This window comes from Bubalus bubalis, chromosome 8, assembly GCF_019923935.1.
Source record: "Bubalus bubalis isolate 160015118507 breed Murrah chromosome 8, NDDB_SH_1, whole genome shotgun sequence".
NCBI lineage: Eukaryota > Metazoa > Chordata > Mammalia > Artiodactyla > Bovidae > Bubalus > Bubalus bubalis.
Window position 1 is genome coordinate 84,158,174 of NC_059164.1, and position 19,060 is coordinate 84,177,233.

A 19,060-nucleotide genomic window follows, 5' to 3' on the forward strand; every position below is an offset into this window, starting at 1 on the left:
CAAACTAGTTTTAGAAAATGCAGAGGAACCAGAGATCAAATTGCAAACATCCATTGGATCATCAAAAAAAGTAAGAGAGTTCCAGAAAAACATTTATTTCTGCTTTATTGACTATGCCAAAGCCTTTGACTATGTGGATCACAATAAAGTGTGGAAAATTCTTTAAGAGATGGGAATATCAGACCACCTGACCTGCCTCTTGAGAAATATGTATGCAAGTCAGGAAGCAACAGTTAGATCTGGATGTGGAACAACAGACTGGTTCCAAATCAGGTAAGGAGTATGTCAAGGCTGAATCTTGTCACCCTGCTTATTTAACTTATATGCAGAGTACATCATGAGAAACGCTGGGCTAGATGAAGGGTGGTGTCATCTGCATATCTGAGGTTATTGATATTTCTCCCAGCAATCTTGATTCCAGCTTGTGCTTCATCCAGCCCAACACTTCTCATGATGTACTCTGCATATAAGTTAAATCAGCACGGTGACAATATACAGCCTTGACGTACTCCTTTTCCAAAATTATCTCTCTGTAAAGCTTACTAAATAAAATCACAATTAAGTGACAAGGATTTTAGGATATTTCAATTCAGTTTCCATTTTATTAATTTCTACCTCTAACCCATAAATCCATTTCTGTATTTTAAGACCCTTCAGTTTTTATGGTTATTACTCTAAAACATTTGAAAACAGACTACTTAATTTTATAATCTTGTTTCAGATATGATCATGACTGCATATAGGTTTTTATCTGAGTACATACTCTAAGACTTTTCCTAAATGATCAAATGAAGTAAAATCCCTATTTTACACCACACTCTATTAGCAGAAACGTAGACTCTACAAAATGAGTGGCCATATATAAAGGAAGATTTTACTGAAGATTAAACTTCTGAAATTGTATTGTATTTTGCAGTGTATTATTTTATTAACCTGGGGAAAGAGGACACCTTGCAAATCTTTTAGCACCCATCATTATTGAATTAAACAGACTATTTGAAAAATAAAATCCTCATGGTAAACTGCTGAATTGGACCATTCTGAAAGCCTTCTAATCATTTTTATGGTTTGTTCTTAAGAGTTGTACATTACTGCCTTATGTTCCCTTGGTTCATGTACCTATCAATTCATAATTGATTATAATAACCTCTCGACTGTCCTCCATATCTCTGGCTCTTTTCTTTATTGATACCCCAAACCCAATTCGACCTATACCAACCTTATAAATTAATCCTCATAAACACTGCATTCTCTTCCCAGCTTGTTAAAATGAGATCAAAGTACTTTTTAAAAAATTAATTTTAACACTTTTGGGAGACATTCAAAGATCTCCAAGTTGATACTAGCTTGCCCAATAGAAACTACTTTTATGGAGCCAAGCATTCATAATGTATTTTCTCTAATCGTTATAGTACACTTGGTTATTCCAGTTTTACAACTGAAGACTGAGGCCTAGAGAATTTAACTGATTTTCCAAAGTGATACAGCTAGTAAGTAGTCATCTGTTCTTGGACCCAAGTGTGTCTGAATTTCATAAAATATTTCATTAAAAATAACTTCCAATTTCACATAAATTTGGAAAATAATCCATAAGATATCCATCTTTCAAAATCAAAGTTTTTATTAGTACATTCACATGCCTCTTTTCATGGTTCCACTAGGAATTTTTTCCTTTGATGGTCCACAGTTGTGCTTCAATATCTCCTCTTTCCACTGCAATGGGTATATGCACTACTCAGGTTTTTAAATAGAGTACTACATACCGTGGTTACTTCAACACTAGCAAATGACCTAGGCATGGCCAATTCAAATCTTTCCCAGGCATTAGAAAAGTTACATTTATAGAGACATTTTTAAATGTTTATGGGTGCTAAGGTCACTTCAGTCATGTCCAACTCCGTGTGACCATACGGACTGTAGCCTGCCAGGCTCCTCTGTCCGTGGGATTCTCTAGGCAAAAATACTGAAGTGGATCGCCATGCACTCCTCTAGGGGATCTTCTTGACCCAGGGATCGAACCCTCATCTCTGACATCTCCTTCATTGGTAGGTGGGTAATTTACCACTAGCACCACCTGGGAAGCCCCTTAAATGTGTGCTGCTGCTGCAGCTAAGTTGCTTCAGTCGTGTCTGACTCTGTGCCACCCCATAGATGGCAGCCCACCAGGCTCCCCCGTCCCTGGGATCCTCCAGGCAAGAATATTGGAGTCGGTTGCCATTTCCTTCTCCAATGAATGAAAGTGAAAAGTGAAAGTGAAGTCACTCAGTTGTTTCCAACTCCTAGCAACCCCATGGACTGCAGCCTACCAGGCTCCTCTCCAATACTTTGCCAGGCAAGAGTATTGGAGTGGGTTGCCATTGCCTTCTCCTAAATGTGTACAGAATAAAGCAAATAAAGCCAAAGGATATAGAAAGTAAGTAACTGAAACCTCTAGGTCCAAATATGTGTAAAGTAAACTTGACCTTTGAATTTCACAGACAGAAATGACAATGAATTTTTTTTTGGACTAAGAAAATTTGAATTGAGGTTCTATACTTGCAATCAAAAGTAGTCCTGACATAAACTGTAAGATTTATATACCATCCAATGTACTTTGGCAAAAACTGCACAGTCCATGCTAAAAAATAACACTTTTAATTTTCTTCATAACATTGTAGACTTCAATAAGCATTTTTTTTCTGGACTGTGTGGTTTCATTTCTCTGATGTGATACATGTTTAACTACATGTCAAGAAGCTGCTAGGTTTTTTCTTTGTATCATTATATTTGCCCATAAGTTTGATTCATATTAATATTCAGCTAGTTACTACAACCTAATCTTAGATTCTCAAGAAGCTTAGTCCCTGGATGGGATTCTTGAGCCAGTAACTAAGATATTTTCAGATGAAACATTTAAGGAGATGAGAAAGACAGAAGAGAGGAAGAAGCCTATAATATGTACATGCAGATGAAATCCACTTTCAGCCTAATCTGATGAGGAATTCTAAACAGAGGAACATCCACAGGGCCATCTTATCCTGAAGCAAGCTGTCTCCTACATTTTAAGGGGAATTCTAGGGAGAGGAGTTTACCTTCAACTGTTGGTAGCCAACTGTCACAGGACCTGGGAGATGGGTGATCTCAGATCAGGAAAGGGGATCTTAGCAAGGCAACTGCCGTCTACCACAACCACCAACTGCCTCCTAAACTGCACAGTATAATCTAGAAAGAACTCAAGAGTTACAATCAGACTGAATTTTTTAAAGTTAAATTCCAGTTCTTGAATTTCTGGGTTAACTTGAACAAGTTAGCCCTCATCTACTGGCCTAGGAAACTCCCTTTGTCATGACTTCGCTGTTCTTGTTCAGTCCCTAAATCTTGTCCAAATCTTTGCAACCCCATTGACTGCAGCATGCCAGGCTTCTCTGTCCTTCACTATCTCCAGGAGTTTGCTCAAACTCATGTCCATTGAGTCAATGATGCCATCCAACCATCTTATCCTCTGTTGTCACCTTCTCCTCCTGCCCTGAATCTTTCCCAGCATCAAGGTCTTTTCCAATGAGTCAGCTCTTCGAATCAGGTGGCCAAAGTATTGGAGCTTCAGCATCAATCCTTCCAGTGAATATTCAGGACTGATTTCCTTTAGGATTGACTGGCTTGATCTCCTTGCAGTCCAAGGGACTCTCAAGACTTATCCAGTACCACAATTAGAAAGCATCCATTCTTCAGTGATCAGCATTCTTTATGGTCCAACTCTTACATCCATTCATGACTACTGGAAAAACCATAGCTTTGACTATATGAACCTTTGTCAGCAAACTGATGCCTCTGCCTTTTAATATGCTGTCTAGGTTTGCCATAGCTTTCCTTCTAAAGAGCAAGCATCTTTTAATTTCATGTTGCAGTTATAATCTGCAGTGATTCTGGAGACCAAGAAAATAAAATCTGTCACTGCTTCCACTTTTTCTCCTTCTATTTGTCATGAAACGTTGAGATCAGATGCCATGATTTTGGTTTCTTGAATGTTGAGTTTTAAGCCAGCTTTTTCACTCTCTTTCACTTTTATCAAGAGGCTCTTTAGTTTCTCTTCACTTCCTGCCATTAGCATGGTATCAAAGTTGTCATGACTAGAAGTAATGTATTTGAACCTTTTTCATATGATAGGTGCTCAACAGCTAGTAATTGTTAATATGTACATTTGAAAGCAAGCACTTGGTGCCTTCTTCTAATCTCTACCAATTCAGAGAACATTTGATATATACAAATAATTTTAAATAATTTAACATTTTTGTTACAACTTCTCTCCCCCAAAAAGGTCAGTTGAGGTCATATACATAATAAATGTCAAACTACCTTACAATCTTCGTTCTTACACTCTGTCCTGACTCAAACCACAAGCAGCTTCCCCTAAAGTTTTAGTCATCCTTTCTTCTACAATACTCCAAGCTACCTCCCAGAAATGGCCTTACTTGGCCATTTTGAATTTTTCCTTTTGTATTAGTTTGCAAGGTCTACCAATAACAGATTCCCACAAGCTGTGTGGCTTAAAATGTATTCTCTTACAATTCTGGAGTCTGGAAATCTGATATAAGATGGCTGTCTTCTATATTTGTTCTCATGGTCTTCCCTGTGAGATGTCTGTATCCTAATCTCTTATTAGGACACCATTCATGTCAGATTAGGGACCACACTTCTTATCTCATTTTAACTTAATTACCTTCTTAAAGTCCCTATCTCCAAATAGGGTCACATTCTGAGGTACCAGTGTTAGGACTTCAACGTCTGAATGGGGGAGAGTACACGAGTTCGGCCTTAACACATTCACTTGTTTGCAGCTAATATTTACCAGACACACAGTTCTTTCCAATGTAAATCCTACTGGCCTTTCTGGCTTCCTGACAATGCTTGTTGCTTTTCAAGGTATGTGTCCAGTAACTACTCTAGCAAAGTACTCTATTGGGTACTTTTCGGGCAGGTAAGAGTAATACGAATGGTCATGAATTAACCTTTATTTCTATCACATTTTATTTAAAAAATTAGTTAGAAACAGATCTTACTGTCAAACATATCATTGAGATTCATTATTGATAGTAATAATGTTACAGCAGGCAGTGGTCATCTTTCCAGAGATGTGAGGGCAAGTTGAAAGAAAACTTACTTTGTGAACCTGAGATTATTAGTTGAAGATAATATGATGACTTCACTTTCTCCTCAGTCAAGGTTTTGGTTTTATTTAATTTCAAATTCAGAGTAGAACATAGACTGAACTCTTAGAGAGATGGTATTTACTTTATAAATGTAGAGCTCTTGCAAACAGATATGGTTACTAGAAAGAAAATTACTAGATCAAGATTCTGTTTGCCTATACATCATGCATATCACATCACAGTTTTGGAGAGCTTAGTGTTGTGTTTGCCTGTAGCTGCTGCCTGAAGGCAGTGCCAGGGCTGGACAATCACAGGTCGAGGAGAAGATGGCTGACATTTTTGTAGTAGGAGAGTCAGCTGGTGGGCTGCCTACCAGGCAAAAGGAGTCACTTGTCTACTGAGAACCATGTATCCCCCAACTCAGAGGACTAGAAATCACAGTTGAAATAGCCTTAGGTTCAAAGTCAAGAGCCAGATAATGAGGTGATGGGCGGTAGAGGCTATAACCTTACAAATTATTTAAAACAGAGAGAAACTTAAGACCAGTTAAGATTTTTATTTAACTCTCAGTTCTATAAAGAACATATTCATCATATTTTCTTATTATTTAATAAATAATTTTCCAAGATCTGCCTGATTATTGATAAATAACCCAAAGCTTTCCATTCCTTTCTTTTGTTCCAGTATGAATTTTTAAAAATGAGCTCAACAGCTCAGAACCTTCAGAGTCATCATTAACTTACCAGTCTTTATTTATTAATGTTCCTTCCTGACATCTTGTGCTCCCTTGTCTCTCAAGTATTTGTAAAATTCTATTCTCTTCAAACCCTTTGGCTACCATGAATTATTTCTGCCTTTTCCTTGTACTGAAGACACAAATAATGTAACATATCTTTAAGTTTCTTTTTTCCTTTCTATTTTGAATATCAGCTTTTATTAAAACAGAACCACAATCAGATTTTTATAAGATACTAATGCCTAATAGTACAATTTGTGATAATATATTTTCAGACAACCTGGAAATATGTAAACATAAGACCTATGTAATTTATGATGGATATATCTGTATATATTTATACATAATGGTAGATTCACATGTTGGTGACATTATATACTAATACTAGCAATATGCTAGTAATATTTGACAAAGTATTTTAAGACAGATCCTAAATCAGTTTCAAAGTATATTTTCTGTAGGACATAATCACAGACTATAGGAACTAATCATTATATTTAGTTAGCAACTAAATGTAACATGCCATTCTGAAAGAATATAGAAAAAGCACATTAGAGAAAAACTAGTGAAATCTGAGTAAGTACAGCATTTAGTTAACAGAAATGTACAGTGTCGGTTCCTTAGTAGTGACAACCATACCACAGTAACATAAGTTGTAAACAATATGAACTGGGCACGGGATCAATGGGAACTTCTGCATTACATTTGCTACTTTTCTGTAAGTCTAGTTATCTTAAAATTTTTTATTAAAAAAGAAAAATATACATATATTTTCTGGAGTGGTGGTGTGTGCCACCTAGATTCGCCTTCTAGCCTAAAGCACACCTTCCTGCAGCTGCTGGGTGGGTTGGCTACTGACAGGTCTTAGCTGATTCCATCTCAGGTAATTGTTCTCAGCTGAGAAGAATATACTTGTCCAAGGTCCTATCTCCTCCTGAAGGTCAGCGTGCAGCCAACACCTGGTTGATCCTGGGATATTAATAGCTGGTGCCCTTGCTTCAAGTTAGAGCAACCTAAAATACTGTTCTTTCAGCCTCGAGCTCCCCAAGGATAGACTGAGACCTATGGGTTTATATCACAGTTCAGTTCTTCTCTATTTAATCTTGTTTTCCTTACCACAGATGTTGACCCTAAGGGTAGTCCCTTATAAATTTTTAGCATAAAAATTTTTGCTTCATAATCTATTTTGCAGGCAAACCACCATAAAACTGTTGTTACCAGGTGTGCTCCAAGGAAGCAGGCTCTAAAACAGAATGTTAGAATCGGATCACCGAACAACCAGGTACACAATGCTACCCCCATTGGTTGCAGGCAGTTGAAATGCAACTGTTAAGCTTTGTCAATAGTTAATGTCTTTTCTTGGTGAGATAAGACATATACACTGGCAGCTATAATATTTAAGTTCCTTGGAAGAGCAAGTTATAAGAACAGTTCTACCTTGACAACTCTTACTACGTGCCATTTTGTACTGGAGGAAGACATTAAAAAGTAGGTGACTAATCACTGAATCAAAGTGGGTGTGCAAGGCAGAAGTCCTCTCTGGTAGCATAAAAAGACTAATTTCCTATAACCAGAGACCAGTAAAGGTAAGGAAGAAACCCACGGCTTAATTATGAAAGGTAGTAGAGTTCTTAGGGAGGAGAGGAAAAAGAAATCTAAAAAATTAGACCAGCAATTCAATGTAATTCAATATTAGGTAGCAAATTTCAGGAACAGTTAACTCTTAGCCCTAACTACACACCCCATGTTTGCTATATGGAGCATGCTTGGGACAGATGGAGTAAGACTTGGCTTGAGGAGAGTCCACTGAACTCTGTCTGGACCTGCCAAAGTGGCCCACTCCTTACTGTTAGAGGGTAGAGCTACTCAAGCTACAGCAGAAGCTCTGGTTTTCAAGACAATATGTGTACCCTTTCACACTTCCCCTCATGGCCAACCACTATTACCAAAGCTACATCACAACATGTTTGGGGATTGGGGAAGTACTAGGCATTCTCCTAAGAAACAAGGTATCATGCTTTGGCAGGGATCTCAGGAAACAGTATTACAGATACTGCTCTTGAAGCATGGAGAAAGTAATGGTCCACCCTAAGTTAAACAGAAATACCTGTGGTAGACACTGAAAGGATCAAAACACTCGGAAACAGGCATGTTAGAGTACATATGCTGTGTAAGGCTGGAAAATCCACTAGTGATGCAAGAACTTGAAGAACCAGAATGGTACAGAATGCACTAGTGAGAGGAACACAAGCATGACTATAAACCACAAAGGTTGTTGACACTTGTAACAGGCACAATGGTAATATGTCATAGAAATAAGCTCACTGATAGTAACATGGATTGTTCACTCCCTCTCCCTCATACCAGAGGCCAGATGGAAGTATTTAACCAGTGAAGCAAACAGAATTACCATTGTCTTAATAAGAGATAAAGTTGGCGTAAAAGGCAAGAAAGCTGATTGCAAAGAGGTATGGATATAGTTAATATTCAGTGTCCCTAGGATCAAAGTTGGACAGGCAATGAGGTCATTGTTCAGTTTATATAATAGATGGGGAAAGAAGGGGAGAGTGGAGAGGGAGGTGGAGGTTGAGGAGATAGAGGGACCAGATACCCATGGCATTTAGCAGTGTTGCTCTCATGTCTCTACCTTTCACCTTTGGCACATGGGGGTAGAGTGCAGACTCTATTACCAGGTGACAGAGGAGGGAAAGTAGTAAGCTTTGTTCAAAAGCTATGATTAAATCATAATCAAAGCTATGGCTTTTCCAATAGTCATGTATGGGTGTGCAAGTTGGAGCATAAAGAAAGCTGAGCACCGAAGAATTGATGTTTTTGAACTGTGATGTTGGAAAAGACTCTTGAAGAGTCCCTTGGACTGCAAGGAAATCAAACCAGTCATTCCTCAAGGAAATCAGTCTTGAATATTCATTGGAAGGACTGAAGTTCCAATATTTTGGCCACCTGATGCAAAGAATTGACTCTTTGGAAAAGACCTGATGTTGGGAAAGATTGAAGGCAAGGAGGAGAAGGAGATGACAGAGGATGAGATAGTAGAATGGCATCACTGACTCAGTGGATATGAGTTTAAGTAAGCTCCGGGAGTTGGTGATGGACAGGGAAGCCTGGCGTGCTGCAGTCCATGGAGTCACAAAGAGTTAGACACAGCTGAGCTACTGAACTGAACCGAAGTTGGTTCCACATGTGGAAAGTGCTCATGTGCTCAGTTGTGTCTGACTCTTTGTGACCCCATGGACTGTAGCCCATCAGCCTCCTCTGTCCATGGAATTTTCCAGGCAAGCATACTGGAGTGGTTGCCATTTCCTTCTCCAGGGGATCTTTCCAATTTAAGGATTGAACCAGTATCTCTTGTATCTCCTGTACTGTCAGGCAGATTCTTTTACCACTAGCATCACCTGGGAAGCCCCCCAAAACAGAAGGGTTTTATTTGTTTTTGGTGTGTTGCTAGACCACAGGGCATGTGGGATCTTAGTTCCCTGACCAGGACTAGAAACAAGCCCCCTGCACTGGAAGGCAGAATTTTAATTACTGGCCCACGTGGGAAGTCCCTGCACGTGGAGGCAGGCTAAAATGATCTGCTGCTGTACTTCTGCCCCACCCAAGACAGCAGTAAGGGGAGCTCTCCTATTGAACAAAGCTTCAGGCAGTATTCTTAGTTGTCATCTTGTGAGGGGACCCAAGATTAAAACATTTAAGACACACAGTAACAAAAGACGGGTTTTTGGACCATGCCTAGAAAGAGAAAAACCTGAAGGCCAAGGATAAGGAGGTGCCAGGATTAAGCATGTGGAAGGCGCCATTGAAGCAGACAGAAAGAGTGAGGTTCTTTATATTTCTTATTAACCCCTACCAGAGAGTATCCACTACAGAAGGGGCACTCAACAACCAAGGGGACAGAATTACTTGATCCGTTATTTTGACATGATCACCAACCCCTGACATTGTCTGCCCCACGGCAGGCATGTTAGGTTCACAAAAGACTCATGGTGGTAAAAATATGCATGGATCCAACTGCCTAAGTTCCTGCTCAACAAAGCTGATTTAGCCACTACAGTTGCTAAACGTCTAACTTTTAGCCAGAAACATCAACCCTATGTACTGATGTGGCATCCTACCTAAAGGAGAAGAATCCGCCGCTTGATGTTATCAAACCAGATTCCTCTGGCTCCAGCACGACAAGCCAACAGAAATGCCAAGACATCGAGGTTTACTGAAAAGTTCAAGTTTACTCGCAAGGCAATCAAGCCAGAAGATTGGAAAACAAGTCTCAGTTGGAGAAAGGTGCCACCTGATTGTCTTTCTGGGCAGGCGTAACTAAGCTAAAGGTGGGGCTTTTGAAAGGTCAACAAGCACCGACACTTGCGCATGCCCAGCTGAAGAGTCAGTGGTCCTGTCTTAAGCAGTTCAGCTGCAACTAAACGCTACTGATTTGAAGTTTCTAGAAAACAACTCAGACACACATCTTATTATTTAGCCTACCTGCTCTTTGAAAGACGTAAGTCTTCAAAGATGTTTGATTAGTGAAGGCAGGTGAAGTGGATTTAACCCATGGTTTCAGTGCCACGTTGATTACACTCAACTCCTACCACTCTGAAAAAGCCAACAGTTAATTTTGGACAGAAAGAATACGTATCTAGGGCATACATTTGCCTTTTTCATACCACTATTTTAAAAAAGTAAAAAACCGTTTAATCCGCTAATAGACCCAGCATGACACTGCCTCGGACTTGGACTAAGGAACCATTTCATGGCAAAGGGGTGCCATAGTACACACATGACCACTGAATTCCCTGGTCTTATCAGATATCACGGCCTCCCAGCAGTTCCTGACCTGCTGTGTCCTCGGAGAGTGGAATATATATATATATATATATCTAGCAGCCATGCATGGGACAAATAAAAAAAACAAAAAACTATCATCTCAAGCACTTACATTATTATTTTAAGAAAGATTAAGTAAATTCTCAATGTTGAAAACCTAGAAAGAAGAGGGGCTTCCCAGGTGCCACTAGTGGTACAGAACCTGGCTGCCAGTGCAGGAGACATGAGAGATGGGTTTGATCCCTGGGTCAGGAAGATCCCCTGGAGTAGGGCTTAGCAATCCACTCAAGTATTCTTGCCCAGAGAATCCCATGGACAGAGGAGCCTGCCTGGCTACAGTTCCTAAGGTTGCAACGAGTGGGAATCAACTGAAGCAACTTAGCAGCAGCAGAAAGAGTGATGTTTTTCAACCTTGAACTCTTTAACTTAACCATTTTTCTGTTCACCTTGCATCACTAGCTTTCCATATTTGCATGGAAATCAAAGGACTAAACCAAGAGAAGACAGCACCAAAACAGCACGTACACACCACATAAGACACTTACCATCCTAAACTGGTTTTCTTCCTTAAAACACGTTGTTGCTTAATCAAACCTGGACTTGTCTTAGAGACAGCACTGTGCATCTGTGAGATGGGAACCCATGACTCTAGGTTGACCCAGGAATCGAGAATCTTAAGAATATGAAAGTCAAAGAATACAAATGTTGCCACATGAGCTCTTCACAAACCAAGAAGTCCTTCAATAAGGAAAATTTAGCTTCCAGCAACCTGAGTAGCTTGTTTACCATATATGGGTTGATTAGTGACTAGCCAATCAACTTCAGCCAAGTTTGAACTTCCCCTAACTCCTTAAATTTTATCCCAACCTTGGATGGAGGAGACAGGGTTGATGATCCCTGCCTCCTGTCTCTTTTGTCTATCAACCTCACAATAAAGCTATTTCTTTTCTCAAAAGCAAGTCCCATAGTATTGGCTTCTAGGGGTATCAGGCAGCAAGCCCTTGCTAGGAATCCACAGCAGGAAATAGTCTCTTAGGAATAGGTGACTAAGGTTGCATGTTAGAGCCTTATTTATAAACAACAATGTTCATCTTTGTTTCAATATTGACAAACTGGAGTCAGCCTAAACATCCATCAATAGGAAATTAGTTATAGAGGATATGGTATATTTACATGATGGATGTATTATAAATGTAAACTGTTGGGGGCCAGAGTGAGGCACTCCACCCATGGCAAAGGTCATGAGGAAGGAAGCTCGACATACGCAAAGGCGGGATCGGGCCTCAGGAATCCCCCTGGAAATCCTCAAGCATCTACCCCCATAACCAGAGCCTGCCTACTTTACTACTTTGTGCTCTCATCTACACCTCTGACTTTACGGGGGGCTGTCCCCCACCACCTCTTTCGGAGAAGGAGTTAACCTAGAGCTCCAGTTAATAAAAACTCCTGGGCATGACAAGAGTGTTTTAACCTACAAACTCCTCTGAAGGTTCTCTAGCCTGCCTGACAGGCTTGCCCAGCCACATGTGATTGCTCACAGCCTCCCAACCGTGAGAGGCATGAGATGCTTTAAACCCTCTAAAAACAGGTTCCTTAGAAAAGTTAGAAAACCATTAGTATAAGTATAGTGGGCTGATTAGAAATTGTATTGGTGAAGGGTTTTTCATTTGTTGAGCAAATGTTTGTTGCTAAGTCTCCACATCCCCTGCCCTTACACACATTAATGAATATATAGAAGAAATAAGTATTAACCTTTGATATTAATCACGTTAGACCTTAGGCTAAGTAAATTCTTTCCTTAACTAAAACCCACTACACCCTCACCCTATAGGAATGTAACTTTATTTGGGTGGCGTCTGTTTTGAGAATAATCACCCCTGGAGAAATAAGTGTCCTGGTCGACTGACTGCTGTCACAAGGAGAGGGCCATAAATTGTCAGCAGGCCCCATGGCCAGAAGATGATGTAACACCCCTAAGACCTCTGCATACATTTGTATGAAGCACCTGACTTTGATAAAAGTCAGGATTGCTGACCCCACGTGACTTTTGCATAACATCTCAGTGTATAAAAGTAGACCATGGAAAATAAAGAACTGGGATCAGTTTCTCGAAATATTGGTCTCCCCATGTCACTCTCTCTCTCACTCTGGCTGAGTCTCCATCTGGAGCGCGGAACCCGCCATGCTTACTAATTATGCCTGGGCTTCTAAGATCTGACCGGGGAGGGCTCAGTGTCTCCTGTCCTTCGGGAGAACGGAAGGACGCCTGCGGCCTACGTAAGTGGTGCAAACTTCTTGTCTTGAAGTTTTATTGGTCTCCCGTGTAAACCAAGCTACTCAGCCTCTTTTCTTCACTGAATTTTCCTACTGAGCTATCCTCATTCTATTACTCTTTACATCTCTAATTAATATCTAATTGAAGCTATTGTATCTTGATCCTCACCGACGCCATCCCCACTTCGAATACCCTGGATCAGCCGGGGCTGGACCCCAGCAGTAAACGGCAGTCATTTAAAATCTTTTTTTTTCTATTGACTGATTTCCCCAGATTATAGTTACTCATAGCACCTAGCCTAGAACACAGGACGTTTACTGTCTAATCCAACAAGCTATTGCCCATACAGTATTTGTCTTGATCTCCTTATATAGAACACGCTAGCACCATCACTCTCCCATCCACAATCCATTACCTGTTCTTCCAAATTATGTACTTTAGGTTGAAAGATGTAATCAAGTCCTGATTAGTAATCACTGTATGTGCCTATTATTCACAAATGTTTAATATATGCCATTGTTAAAAATAAATACTTTTTATCTTGCTTTTTAAAATATATAATGGCATAATTATCACTTATAACATTTTGTAGAAAATCAGAATAAACATAAAATGTAGCATAGTCTGATTTATAAACATTGGGTATTAACCATAATGGGCTTCCCATTATGGCTCAGTGGTAGAGAATCTGTCTGCAATGCAGGAGACCCGTGTTCAATCCCTGGGTCGGGAAGATCCCCTGGAGAAGGAAATGGTTACCCACTCTGGTATTCTTGCCTGGAGAATTCCATGGACAGAGGAGCCTTGCAGGCTACAGTTTATGAGGTTGCAAAGAGTCAGACACGACTGAGCAACTAACATTTTCACTTTCATTAACCATAATAGGATAAAACTTGGTGTGTACATTTGTTGGGTACACCCCACAGGCTTTGTAGGGCCCAGCATCAAAACAAGTATCAAGACTGATGGAAGAGTCTGGATTCAGCAAGAGACATCCGCGATTTAATAAATAGGGGACCTTACATATCTGAAGCAGGGTCCTGGAACGACACTCCACTGTATGCAGCAGATGATGGGCAGGATATGGTGTCCGTCTTTGCTTGAGGTGGGTGGAGATGACCCGTTACAGGGGAATTGATGTCAAGTGGGTGCATCAGTGGGTTTCCCAGGTGGCACTAGTGGTAAAGAACCTGCCAGCCAATGCAGGAGACACAAGAGATGCAGGTTTGATCTCTGGGTTGGGAAGATCCCCTGGAGGATGGCATGGCAACCTGCTCCAGTATTCTTGCCTGGGGAATCCCATGAAGAGAGAAGCCTGGCTAGCTACAGTTCACAAGGTCACAAAGAGTCAGATGGAACTGAAGGGACTTAGCACTCAGGCACTTATGCACTCACACAGGGGCTCATCAGTTGCCAGGGAAACCAGTAGAGGGACATGCCCGCCCATTACCTCCCCTTGATAAGAACAATCACCAGCTAGGGCCTGGGGCAACTACGCAAGATGGTCAGTCCTGTGCTCAGGGTTTAGGTGAAGCAGGCACTCCTCTGCCAGGGGATGTACTGAGGACAGGAGAACAGTCATCCTGAGTGGCCTGACCATACATTATTTCCTTCTTATACTTTTCCATATTTTTCAAATAATTTTACAATTTTATAATCTGAAAATAAGAGCTACATTAAGACAAAAATAAGGAAAAGTAAGCAAGAAACAATGCAAAAAATAAAAAAGTTAAATGATATAAAGCCCTATCCCAAATCTCTTGTGTACCTGATTTGAGACATTTTAGAGGTTTTTAGAAATAGTTTTTCTTTGTTGAGCATATTTCAAAATCTCTAAGTGAATTGAAGTAAATAACATTTAGCCTAAATGAATGCTAGCAACGTTGTTCTCCAGGGAGCAAAATTTGCTTGAAGAAAGGCAGGGTCCATTAGGATTTAGAAAGAACACACAAGTTAGTACACTAGGGCAAACGGAGGCAGAAATTGCTTCTAAGGCCTGCTATTGCCTCCTTCAATCTCACTCCTCCTGGTTCTTTGTTAATTTACCCATGAAGTGGATATGAATATTTGTCTTTCTCAACACTCTTTCTCAATTAACAAGAATTAAAAGTCTACCTTGATATATATATATATATGAAAGAAAGGACTTACATCAGGCAATTTATAACTTAGAAAGCCACTTTAGTTAACACCTTTCTGTGTTCTACCCAAGTGATACAGCTACATTAAAGACAAAGCCATTCCCTCCAAATTTAAACAGTTGGCATAAATAAATAATAAATCTATAATGCATTGGACATGATGTGTGATAATTATGTGCCTTCTCTTTCCAAGCAGCCATATCAAAGAGCCCAGTCATTCCCTGTTATACCTCACCATTTACATGCAGTAAATTACTTCAATTTCTTTGCTCATTTATATAGTTAACAAATCTTGATATACTAATAAATACTGTCTGTTACCTGAATTGGAGAAGGAAATGGCAACCCACTCCAGTGTTCTTGCCTGGAGAATCCCAGGGAGGGCGGAGCCTGGTGGGCTGCTGTCTATGGGGTCGCACAGAGTTGGACACGACTGAAACGACCTAGCAGCAGCAGTTACCTGAATAGCCACATTAAAGCTCAAAATGGCTTTGAAATTGCTACCTATATTAAAATAAGCCATACAATCAGAAGGCAAGGGAGTGGTTGTTTAATGTCTAATATATTTCATCATATTTTAAATGAGTATATGCCCAACAGAAAGCCATTAGCACACTCAAAACAGGCTATACTTTAAGGACTGTTTATAGAGGGGTTATTTACAAAGTATGGGAATTGGGAAAGCAAGGCTAGTTCAGTAAACCGGTTAGTAGTAAGCTTGGAGATCAAAGGGAGGAAAAGACTAGTAACTAGAATCTGGGAGGAAAGTGTCCTACAGAATCAATAGCCTTGGGAACAATAGTCATCTTCCACTGAGAGGCAGCCAACCCAAGGCATCCTGGCAGGAGCAAAGCCACATCAAACTCCCTGGTCTCACCCTCCTCCTTCTCTCTGACTTCCTTCTTTGCTTGCCCATGATCAACATCCAATCTGATACAGAAGGTAAGAAAGCTTATAGATACAATCTATAAAGTTCAGCTTGCCAAGACAGAGAGATGAGGAAGAGCCTGTTATGTGTACCTGGAGGTCAGAAAGAAAACATTCCACATGATCAGTGAACTTTTTCTCCTTCAAATTGAATGTAAAATATAATGATATTAATAATAACAGCTTATATTTGGGTAGATCTTTAGTTAGTCTAAACATATGTTATCTAAACAGAGAGTTCAGACTTGCTTTTTATGATCTCTTCCTCCACTACAACGTGAAATGATATTCAGGATGGAATTTCATTTTCTAGAGGCTCATCAATTCAAAGCCTCCTAGATTCCCAAGAATAAAGACAGAAGATAACTTGCTTTATATGTTCAATCATTTAACTAGTGAAGAAAAGTCGACACATTTTAAGGCTCAGTTTTAATTTCTGTCAAAATTATTCATATTAATAAGTCAGTTATATAAGGTTTGTGGTGAAAAATAGTGGTTCCCACCTCCACACTTGTATTTACAAAAAGTGGGAGTTTTTGTAACTCCCACTCTTCTAGAATTTATTTATCTTCTTTGTTCTACATAACATTCTTGTAAAGTGACTTTTTGATCATTTAATTTCAGGTATTCACTCATTAGTTTGCTGGGGTAGCTGTAACAAAATGTCATAGAGCTGGTAGTTTAAACAACATAAATTTATTTTGTCATCCAAAGAACAGAGCCTGACTGTTGGGATTCTAGGAGACAAGTCAGGGAAATGAGGGGATGATGACTGCAATTTTTTATGCTTTTACTTCCTTAACTCTCTTGTTTTCTGTACAATACAATGACCCTTGCTTATCCTCGTGGGCACCTTCCAAAGGTCCTGCTGTTGTACCTGCTTTTCTCAGGGTCTGGGAAGTCATTCCAGCTATGAAGAGTAGAGGAGGGATCTATGAATTTGACTGCTTGTGGAAACAGACTTAAAGGAATTCTTCTTCTTTCAAAATCCTCCCACTTTCAGAGATACCTGGTCATAACAATTTCTGAGATTTTGGGGGTATTATGTGATACAAGTGTGATTATTTCTTGGTATTTAGCATTGCTGAATTAATTCTCACTTTTGACAATATGCTGAGTAATTTACCACTTGACTTTGCATTTCAGCTTTGAAAATTATCCTGCTCAAGTTTTTTTTGTTTTTTTTTTGTTTTTTTTTTCCTTTTCTCTTGACTGTTAATTTGTGTTAGCCATTACATACTTTCATTGTTTTAGTGGGTTTTCTAGAGAGAGCAAAATTATATGCTATCAGTCTGCCAACTTTAACTGAATGTCCAATATTTTCTTCTTGCTGTTTTCTTAAGAACTAAATTCATAGTTAGCAAAATGCTAAAGCAATATTGCACTCCATTCAGCAACCATCATCAATGTTATATTTTATTACTAATGCAACTAAGAATTTTTTTAAGAGGGTTAAATTGCTCACAAACTTATCCTGCTTCTTTTCCTTACTTACTTCATTTCTAAAATGGAGCAACTCATATTTTCTGATAACATAACCAAATCATTCAGAATTACTGACCTGAAGCTTAGTAAATATAAACTGTGACTTGGTTCTCTTTTCTAATACTTTTTCATTTTCTTTCCTCAAAAATATACTTCTGCTCTGACATTACTTTCTTGGATCTCAGTTTTTTGGCTTTTGTATAGTTCTTTTTTGAAAACTTGCCTCTTCTTTGTGTTTGATTTTCACTGATGTATGGATGATGTCATCACATGTATATCCCTTTCTCTCATTGGTCATTCAACTTTATATTCACAAGACTTACGTGATGTTGCCATATTAAAAATAAGCTATTGAATACATAAGCATGTCCATACATTAACCCTTTTTATCTCCCAGGATATGTATCTTTCCCTATTTCTCAGTTGTTCTTTAAGAAACTATCATTTTTCTGATTATTGAGGTTAGACAGTAGACTTCTTCCTGTCTCCTTCATTGTTTTGCCGCATCTAATATGCCAATCAATCCTACCATATCGTTCTTTAAATAACCTCAAGATTTCTACTTCCTCTGCTTTCTTGGTATTGCTATTCTAGTTCATCTGCATGTCATAGAAATCTCTATTCAGTAAATATGAGGCCATTTAATAAATTTGTATTGTATTGTCCAAATGATAGATTTTGCACACACAGTAATCCAAAATGAATGCTGGAAATGTTTCAACCCAAATTAAGGTAAAACCTGCTTCTATTAATTTAATCTACATAAGTATCACAATATATTGACATCTGCAAGTGAAAGGAGAAAAAACAAAAACCAGGTGAGTAAATAGTGTTTTATTATTACTACTACATCATCGATTTAATTCATAAGGACTTTGGAAAATACTTTCCCCAATATCTATTAAGGTAAAAGCATATTAATATTTATTCAACATTGATTAGTTTATTTAGTACGTACCGTGTGTTAGTTGTTGGCTGGGTTTTGGTTTTGCTTGGTTAACGATACAAATTTAAATAACGAAATTAGAATGTGACTTCTCAATGTTCAAAGTGAGCAGGTTGACAAGGTTTTATATAAATAGGATATGATAAGTGCTAAAATAGAGGTAGGGACAAGGCCGATGGGGATTGAAAGGGTGCGATTTTAAACTACATCCAACTAGGTCTTGGACCTCCCACATGATGCAGCGATAAAGAATCTACCTGCCAAGCAGGAGATTCAGGTTCAATCCCTGGTTGGGGAAGACCCCCTCGAGGAGGAAATGGCATCGCATTCTACTATATTTGCCTGGGAAATCCCATGGACAGAGGAGCCTGTCCTCTGGGCTACCATCCATGGGATCACAGAGTCAGACAACACTGAGCAACTGAGCACGCATACAACTAGGTCCTGCTGTTAAGGAAGTCTTCTCAGAGGAAGAAGCGCTTTAAATGAGTATGGATTATTATGAGAGGACATTCTACAAGAAGATATCAAAGAGACAGGATGACATGTTTAGGCAGATGTGTATTAATTATCTTTTTTCACAAT

General features: G+C 39.3%; 1 long non-coding RNA gene across 3 annotated transcripts in view; it reads right to left on the bottom strand.

Annotated features, from left to right (window-relative positions):
- The window catches only part of LOC123334783, a 145,564-nt gene extending 133,592 nt beyond the window's left edge, over nt 1-11,972 (bottom strand). Inside the window, exon 1 of one of the 3 annotated variants that reach the window (XR_006552908.2) lies at nt 11,247-11,972. This is a non-coding gene — a long non-coding RNA (uncharacterized LOC123334783). Of the gene's footprint in view, nt 1-9,995; nt 10,354-11,246 lie in introns of those variants that run through there. The other 2 variants (XR_006552907.2, XR_006552909.2) reach the window with 2 other exon arrangements.
- Nucleotides 11,973-19,060: the final 7,088 nt, after the last annotated feature.